The following is a 10495-nucleotide window of genomic DNA, read 5'->3' on the forward strand; positions in this document are numbered from 1 at the left end:
CTATGTGCTTTTTTCACTATACCAATCACAACTAACATACTGGAATGGGCATTAATGGTGATGTAAAACACAAACTAATGAGCTTACATATTAGCAGTATAGAGACTCTCAACAAACCAGCACATATATTTGTATATTTCTTTTTTTTGTTTGTTTTTGTTGGTTTGAGGAAAAAAAAAAAAGAGAGATGCAAAAAGAACTGAGAATAATGCCCAGAGAGGACAAACCAAATGTTGATTTGGTTCTGATGACCACAGGTTTCATATGTTTACTGACGATGTGTGCGGTGGAGAGAGAGAGGCGGAGGCTACTACGGCGAGCTTCTCCGTCCTCTCAAACCGCGCCCACATGGTCATCGTTCAGCTCATTCATGTAATCCGAGGCTTAGAGAAAACGAACTATTAGTTGGTTACTTGATACAGACGAAAGAAAGATAAATGTAAACTTTCTTACAACAATATGCAGACAAACAGTGTTTGTCAAAAAATCTTTTTGATTTTTTTTGTTTTGTTTATTTTGTTTGTAAATAATAAACCTTTAAAATATAGAAAATAAACGACATATTGTCATTTAAAAACCAAGTGTGTGTGATTCTGTCGTCGACCAGCTTGTGCGGGACAGGGGCTCTCGCTCATTTGCACTTTGATGGAGAGAGAAAATGGAGAGGTGATATCAAGAGATGAGGCAGAGATGGAGAGGGTCAGAGAGTTTTCAGGAACAGTCTCTGTCAGCAGTTACAGGAGAGGTGAGAAATCTGTCTCTTCAGCCGGCAGGGATTTCCATTCATTACCTATAAATCCAGCTATCAGTCATGAAGTCATCTCACAAAAGACAGATTTTCTGTGACGGCCATGTCCTCCTCTACAGGAGCTGCTAAATACAGGCTCTCTGTGTTGCCTCTCTGTAATGATATCAAATCTATATTGATTTTTTTTGGCTGCATGTGCAAAGCTTAGTTGATATGTTTTTTTATGACCAAAAAAACAATAATAAAAACAAACATGTGAGTTGTAACACTTTAGATCAGAGGTCTTCAACATAGGGGTCACAGAGGTGCTGCAGGCGGGTCGTCGAATTTTTGGTTGATTAGACAATGTTTTATATCTTTTAGTTTCCACATTTATGTTCCAAATAAAAACGTCAATTTGGATAGCTTGTCTGCATGATTACCATGCTACAGACAGACATGTTGATACTGGCATTGGCATCAGTGAACAAGGTCTGTTTATAAATGGCAGAGGGACGGCTACTCTACTCACTGTACATTGTAGAGAAAACATGAATATATCAATCTGTATGTTATTTCAAAAGCTTAGTATTGAATGTACAATGTCAAGCTACTGTACGTTTATACATGGTACTGGGCCTATAGTACAATTTTTTAATATAGTAGTGGTCCCTGCTCCATTTCTCCGTCAGTTTGGGGGTCTCTAGCCTGAAAAACGTTGAAGACCCCTGCTTTAGATGAAACCTGGCAGGATAAACTACTTTACACCACGAGGCTGTCCGTCTTCTCTCTGCCTGTTCCTAACAGAAGACAGCACAGCTCAGATTGCAGAGGTGGTCTGCAGTCACCTTGCCGAAGCCCTGCTCACAGGGGTTAAACCAGGGGTGGTGCTGACTTCAGCCAATCTGTGGCTCCATTATCAGAGGCATGCTGCCCATGCATTAGGCATTTATGTTTCATTACATGTGAGTAATTGGCTTCAGGGGATGTTATTTTCTTTGCATGTGAGATATTATGATTTGTGATATAACTACAAAATTTGCCTGCAGCGCTGTTATCACAGCAGCATCTTCACCTGCCACATAATCACCAAAGCCATTACATTTACAGTGATGTAATATTAATAGATATGAGAATGAAATATATATGTTGAGATTCAAAAGAACTGCATAACCTTTGTTTAAGACTTTTAATTTACAGTACAAGACGATCAAAGAAAGGAATCCTCCTTCTTTAATAATCTAGATTGACTTCTTTGGATTAAGTTTTCTTTGGCTGCTGTCCAGCAGACGCTGCAGTGCACATGCTCCTCCTCAGACTGTTTCATAGAGGATGGCATGGTAATAAAACATGTATATAACATCACAACACATTGTCCCGCTGCAGGCTCGGGACTCTGATTGGCTGCTGAGTCCACATGGGACTAGTGTGGGAATTTTAAAACACCTTTAATTTACAGTAGGCTGGGTTCAACCAGGAACTGCTGGAGGAGCAGTGAGTCTGCTCACTGTCCTGTAAAGGTTTAGAGGCATAAGTTGGATGTTTCTGGTTCCCACTGGGTGCAGTTTGAATATTTAACCACACTCCTGCCAAATGACTACTCAGTGCACACACTACTCTTGAGGTCTCTATAAATATACAAATGTAAGACAAATGTACTGTGCAACTAAATTCATATCTGAACAGGCATGGCTTCACTGCAAACTGGAACTACAGTACTATAATGAAGCACCTGAGGGTGCAGATTGTCCAAATGTGAAGACATACAGAAAAAGCTACAATACATCTGAGCAACAGATAACTCATCTCCATGGCAACATTTTATTTTCTGTTTACTGCAGCCAAATCGAGAGAAACCTGTTGTGGATATTTCAACAGACACTCACCACTGCCTGGGCACTTTATGTATCTCAATGCAATCCAATATAATCCAACACTGCAGCTCTGCTACTTATTCGTTAATGTGTGTGTTTATTGTTCTGGTTGTAGCCAACGATGACGTTGTTTGTACTATATGGACATTTCTATTCAAGTATTCTTCCCTCCTCATCGTTGTAAACGAGGTGGACAAGACCTCTCAACGTAATGAAGTGCAGCTCAACAACAATGCAACTACGACCTCAAGAATAAATGAATATCTTTCTGACAGATGCTAACAGAACTGAGCTTTATGAACTAGGCGAAGATTTAAATTTATAGAAGTGCTGTTATATTTGATTACATTTGATTTTAAAAATGCAAATAATAAGGTAGCCACTTTGCTCTATAAGAAAAATATGTACTGTAGTGCTTTGAATGGCAACTGGCTGAAGGAACCAAAACATCCACAACTACAATATGATACAACAACAAAGGCAACACAGAAGAAGAGCTGAGCAGGTGAGTTACACTGACCAGGGTGTGTTTTATCCTTTATTGTATAAGTAATAAAAGATTAGTATAGTATTATTAGAGGTTGGTTGTACTCTCAAAAAAGACAAGACTTTCTATCAAAGTCATTTCTGTCTGTATATGTTTCCCCCAGTCACCTTTTCAAAAATAATCACTCTACTATGTGATGTTTGGTAAATATGAATCTTTTGTACTTAATTTGGTTTTATTTTCACGTGCATGATACTTTCTACTCTATGATCTGTGTCAGTATACAACCATCTGGCTACTGTGAGTCAGTTCATGGCCTGACGAGGTCCTTTCAGGGAAGCCGAGATGCCACACCAGGTCGTCATGAATACATAAAGTAGGTCTAACTCCCAGGTTGCATCTGTCAACATTGCTAAAATTAAAAAAAAAAAAAAAAAAAAGTTTTTAATTCCTTAGTCTGTCACTCTCTTTCTTTCATACAGACTAGTTAGGCTTTGTCCACCCTTCCAGGCCTGCGTGTCAATGGTTGGGATTAGTGGGTGTTATCTCCTTTGAAATAAGACTAAAATAAGGTTACAGGCTTAGGATTGACCCTCACTGATCCGGCAGGAACTCAAGGTTGTCAGATGTGTTTGAGAGAAACTAAAGGCCTTATATCGGTAGTCTTATCAATCAATCTATATGTCATTATTTCATTACCTGTGCACTGACCATTAATGCTTCTTCGTCCTGTGGTAATCATGAAGACTTATCATTCTAGTGAACTGTATTTACTGATTAATGTTCCCTATGCTACCTGACTTGACTTAGGGAGAATTTGAAGTCCTTGCATAACACCCATCTGTGAGGTAACTCCGTAGCTCCAGTGTCACACTGAGGGGAACATGCACCTTAACCTTGGTATGACCATGAAGTGATTTGCGACCTACAGCTACATTTACTTGTCCTTTAGGATGATGTTATCCTATATTATCCTTCAATTTACCTAGAGTTGCATATCAGGGTGTTTTATTTGACCTGCAGCTCTATAGGGTCGACAATCATGTTACAGTTAAATTATACCAAGGACAGAGCTGTGCATTATACCGTAGGGTATAGACTGCACAAACATGCACTGATGAAGGTTACCAGTGACCAACAGTCTCACTACTGTTAGTTTGAAATGAATGACACACTGTCAAGTTCTCCTGAAAAGTAATGGATCTGAAATGTAACTTCTTTTCGCCCATTCAGATATATTCTAATGAATCTGAGGCACAAGTGGTCATAAATTATGACTTACCATTCATCCACAGCTTAATGAGCTACTCTGCTTACCCCATCACACCAAGTACTTCAATGGCTTTGATGAGATCTAAGAGTTTAAATCCACTGCTCTGCTCCAGGACATCGTCATTTTTTCGGAGTCAGAGAAGAAAAATCATTAAAGAACATGAATTTTTGTGCAAGAAAACAACACAACCAAGCTTGTAGTAGACAGGTATGACCCACAGACAGCAGTAATAGCTGTTGTCATCAATGACACAGTTGTGAATTTGTGTTACTGTGACTTTGCCGATGACTAATATAATACTCCAAACATCCCTGTCTGAGACATGTAATTAATTACTGCATGCACATCAACAGCCTGTTTACTAAAAGGCGCCTATTTGTCCCTGTGATTGAATTTCATCATACCAGTCAACTCAATGTCAGCTTAACTTTCTTCCCTGCAGCGTATTTCATTTTCAGCAATCACCTCAAGACATTTATAACATTAGGAACCGAGTGACCGTCCTCAGGTGCTCGGGTAAGGTCGCAAACACCACGAGAGACAAGCACAAAAAATCCAGAAAGCAATTCTGAGAGATCTGCGGCTCTGAAAGGAGTCATATTTATGGAGGCTTTTCGTTTCCACATGTCCAGAGAGTGATTGTGGACTTAGCAGGGTCACCTAATTCTCCACGTGTCCCACGATGACCTGCTTTCCCTCACTCTGATATATCCCCCACTGTCCTGAGTCAAACTCATTTACCTCAGTCTGCATTTGCACACTAGAGTCAAAAATGTCATGTTTTTAAAATATGTTTCAGTCTTAAAGCAAAATTCTTTTTCATAACTTTTCCATCATCTGTTGTCCCTCAAGACCCGTTAACAAGCTGCCAAAGCAAGATTAGAATTTTAAACATTTTTTGTGCAAAAAATATTCAATAACAAAAACTTAAAATACTTCATTTAAAAGCACTGTTTGTGTTTCCTCATTATCTGTGTGAGAGCTGATGAGACACACGATGTCCTGGACTGAGGGTGAGGAGGTGAGCGCTTCCTGGGAGCCAAAACACAGGACTCTGATTAGGATGCAGGAGCTGCCCTGCTGCTGTTTGGCCTCTTCGGCTGCTGCTTTGTCTCTGTCTGTGTCTGCACACTCTATTTGCCTACAGATCACACACACACACACACACACACACACACACACACACACACACACACACACACACACACACACACACACACACACACACACACACACACACACACACACACACACACACACACACAGAGCAGCAGCCGGCCTATTTGTGTTTTGTTTTGTTCCTTTTGTCCTGGTGCAAATGTCAGTGAGAGGACGATGAGATAAAACATTAAATAATTTGCATAATTAAGAGTGTATATATGCAAAATAACAAAACAAAACAGGACAAAAAAAGACCCTACAACCTAAAAAATGTGTTCATGACCTGACCAGAAAGCACATTACTCCTTTAACCACCTAAATAATGCAATAGAGAGGAATACAAATTCTTTCCCACTGGTCACACAGAGTGAACCTGATATCGACCTATGAGATGCTCCTTCTCTGTAGCTTCATAAACACACCGTCTCAACATGTCCATAAACTGTGACGTCAGTAAACACAATGCCGAGATGTTATCTACAACACTGCAGGTGGAGTTCTCGGTAAATTCAACATGAAACCCACATCAAGACGAGCCTCACGCAGCCCGGGCTAAGAGAGGTACTCATTTATGCACACGGATATGGATGGCAAAAGGTCAGAGGTCTTCAAGCATTGTAGTGGAAATGGAGTCATCTTTCCACACATCTTCTTCAAAGAGGGCACAGCGGGAGTGCTGCCTCTGTCTGATCTCAGCTCAATACTGAAGTCAGGCAGCAACAGGGAAGTCGATCAAGATTAGCTCTGTGAGGTCTCTGCCCTTCACGGGAGGCCGTTTTCAACTAGGACATTGGAGGTATTGTACTAGCCGCTATGAATTTGTTGTAGCCACACACACACACACACAAAAAGAGAGAAATTGGAAAGTTTTGATTGATTGGAAACCAGCCACAAGAACATAACTGGTAACTAGTTTCAATGTTTGGTTGATCAGTGTTGTATACACGTGTACAGTACACACACTCACTCCCACACTACCCAAAAAATGTGTAGATGTGTAAAAATAGATAGCAAATAGCAAAAAGAAAGCAGCATTTGTAATAGAGTATGATTAATGAATAACAAGAATCAAAATTATCACATTATTTAGTTCACATGAGGTTCAGTCGGTGGTGAAATTTTACTTTAGGCATAGCAACAGCTCAGCTACAAGGTCACGACACTGGTGGATCACCTCATTGTTTACTGTACATCACACTGCAGCCAACACCCGTCCATAAACTCCATGAAAATGGACTTTGCACTCAGTCAAATGTGAAAATGTGTCCCTATAAATCGAAGCTTACAGTCCATAAAAGGTGCACACAGGTGCTGACACCACGCAGGAAGCACAAACTACAGCCTCTGATGACAAGTCGTGCTGCTGATTTAAAAACTCTGTCTGTTTGCCACAGCCTCAGTCTCTGTGGAATATATATGACTGTGTGTGGACTATAATCATAGAAGCAGTCAAGGCCACAGAGGCTGCACATGCAGCTTTCTGTCAGTGAGTGGGGAGGCAGTAGCCTGACAAACCAGACTATATCATTAAAATGTATAGTCTGGCAATGACCGGTATCCTCGGCTCAATCCAGGGGGCGGGATGAAGGCTGTCTTTCAAACTGCCTCTGCACGCAATAGGGTAGCGCCGTAGCGCTACGACCAATCAGAACAAAGAGCAGGATTACGTTAACCTGACAAGCCAATTAAAATGTATGTCGCCATCGCGTTAAGCCCGCCCAACGACTCTCTAAACAGATAGCGCTGTGATTGGTGAACACAATCGGTGTTCGAGACTCAAAAAGTTCCTATGGCTCGTTTCTAGACCCACCTACGGAGCAAATATATTTGCTGCCGCTAGGGTGCGTCTAGATTTCTAGGCTAGGGAGGCAGCCCATCTTCGGTCCATTACAGTCATGGCTGCTCTCAGAGGGGCTCTTCTCACCCTCAGAGCTTGAAACTCAAAGATGTGTTTTTGTAGTGCCAAACTTTACTGCATCACACAAGAGATGTAAATACTTTTGCAATGATATAATGTCAGAACCAAATGTCATTATTGTTTCGCTTCAGACTATTATTTTGCCTCTCATGCCAAACATGTCCAAAACAATGTTTCATGTGCACTAATGAATGGTAATGAAACAGAGGAAAGCTGTAAATATACAAGAAACCACCATGTTAATTAATTCATTGCTAAAGCTGCCATTGATTGAACGATTGATTCTCTCAGCGCCCTTACATGAACTCTTGTACCGAGCAGACTGCTTGTAGCAGCTTTCCTCTCCGCCCACTGGGATCACACTCAAGATATTTTCTCTGTATATGTGTGTGTGCCTACTTGCCTGTGGTACACAGATGTGCTGTGAGTCACTTTAACCTTTCCCAAGCACCTTGCCTTCACATAGCATTTAACCTCAAATATGACTGCTGGATGTCTTGGCCGACCTCCGCTAGAGGTTAGAGGCTTTCTCGTTATCTTGTAACTCACACACGCACACACTCACACTCACACAGATATACTCAGTTTCTCCCTGAGTGAGAAAGCCTCCCCATTTCCTGTGTTAGCAAGGCCTGAACCCTGATTATCAGCACAAACGCTTGGAGGAGACAGCAGAGGAGGGTGTGCACAAAGAAATGAAAGATAAACTGAGCTGCATCAGAGTGACATAAGTCAATATTAAATGTGAATATTATTATATCAGCCCCCTCGGCTCTTTATCTGCCGGCCCCTTCATGTAGCTGATGCTGCCTTGCCCTGCGCCACTCAAACTGCTATTGATGAACTGTCAGCAGATGGTGTTCGTCATCTCCTCCATGGAACACATCTTTCCATCAATTACACCTAGAGGATTTTTCTGCTCGGCAGCTCGCTCCTGCATCTTTATTTTCCTCCTGTCCTCCCTGCAGCCCCCAAATCTGCTCTCAACAGAGTCGATGGGAGGAAATAAAAGTCTCTGTCTGTGAGTGGGAGTGAGTCTATTGATGTCAGTGTCTGGCAGGCCCTAACAAACTTCATTCACTTTTTTTTTGCATTCAGAAAGTTAGAGACCTAATAATGTGATCATTTCAATAGGAAGAGTTGAGGGAATATATTGTTCTTTAAATGCTGCTTAATCAGTAGAATCTATCGCTCTACATTCCTATATACTACAACATATAGGACAAGATATCATCTCCCTCAAAGTCAGCACACACCCAGAGGGGACTGAAATGATTATAAATTCACAGAGTACTATAGGTTTGTCTCAATCTAATCTAGAGATAATAACTGCACAAACTACTGGCTAACTGCAGGGTGAGGGATATCAGATTAAGTGAGGGGGTGTTATTGAATTGAAAAAGTTTATTTTCTGACCTTTCCAGTGGTGATTTATCTTCATTTGCATGCACAAATGAGATTTTAAACTCGCCCTCTCTCAGGTTTTGACAAGGATTAATTTGTCACTGTGGGTAAACACGACAAATGTTGTCGATATTATACAAAGAGTCTCGTCTTTGTGCTGCATTTAATGTGATCAAATGAATATCACGGGCACACAACTGTGGATGAATGCGTCGTCCCACGAGAAGCTCAGTATCTTCAGTCTCTCATCTGAATCCCTCTGGCTTTGATCCCACACACATGCGGCAGGGGTCCTCTTAACGGGTCTCGATCAGCAGATTATCTTATAACTGCATCAAGGACGACATACAATATCCCTTTACCAGACCCGCTCCTCTGCTCTCCAACATTAATCTGTCTGAACAAGCCAGGATTAATACTTTCCCAGAAATACCAGCCTACAATATGAACAAGTTACAGGGCAGAGGGAAACCTGACATCCTCCCTCTGATCCTCCTGAGGTCAAGGTCTCGCACACAATGGGTCGTGTGTTAACAAATGTGCTGCACCGGGTCTGAAGCAGCTGCTGTACGTTGCATTGATCTAAAGGATTTTAAACTCAACTAAACATGATACTGCATAGGTAAGGATGTTATGGGTGATTCCAATCTCAGTTCATTGTTTAGTCTATGAAGCATTAGACAGCATCATATTTCTTTTTCTTTTTAAGAGTACCAGCCCAAAACACCACAATATTCAATCTTAGATAAAGAAAAGAAGCAAATTCTTACACTTGAGAACTGGGGACCATCAAATATTTGGTATTTGTACTTGATCAACAGTCAGTCAAAAAACTAAAAGAGAAGCTGCTTATTTTTTTATCAACTGGTGGATCAATTGATGAATCATTGCTGCAGTGTTAACCTTGTGAAATATACTTTCAGGCTTCAAGCTTCAAGCTGTTGAGCAGTTTAGACCTACAGTATGAGTGTCCTATGAGGGAGGAATTACCAGCAGCTACTGGTGTGTCTTAGACGTACAGTAACCACGTGCAGCATGGTGGCTCAGCTGTGGCATCAGTTTTATCAGAACTGAAGGACATTTCTTTAAGAAAATAGGGGCAAACAACGTCAGCACTGATGGTTTTTCTCAATGAGATGTTCTGATGAGCAAGAGTTTGATTCCGGTGATGAAGGATTTAGAGTTTGATTGGTTGAAGTTGGTCCGTGACAGACAGTGATAGACAGATGGGTCATCCAATCACCTGCCAAGTTTTTTTTTTTTTAAGCCCCTGCCCTTTTCGAAACAGCTTCTATGAAACCTTCCCAGATGGTTCTGTATAACAAACCATCTGCTGCATCAGTCTGTTACAATGCAGTTTGAATGTAAAAAATGTCTCTTTGTGTCTCACTGTGTTGGATAACACTGGCCAAATAAAAATGTTTCGCCAATGTATTGTGGGCTACTTATCAGCCCTTGATAGTCACATGTCTGTGCTGTTGTTGAGTGCACATGGACTTTTAATTGTTTGTTTATCTACCGTTTATACAATATAATTGATAAGGAGTCACAAGTACAGGGACATAATGGTCCTATGGGCTATAATGGTTAACAGTGCAGCTGAGATAAATGCATAGACAATCATGGTAAAATAATAATGTTTCATATTTAC

Source organism: Trachurus trachurus, assembly GCF_905171665.1.
Source record: "Trachurus trachurus genome assembly, chromosome: 12".
NCBI classification, from domain to species: domain Eukaryota; kingdom Metazoa; phylum Chordata; class Actinopteri; order Carangiformes; family Carangidae; genus Trachurus; species Trachurus trachurus.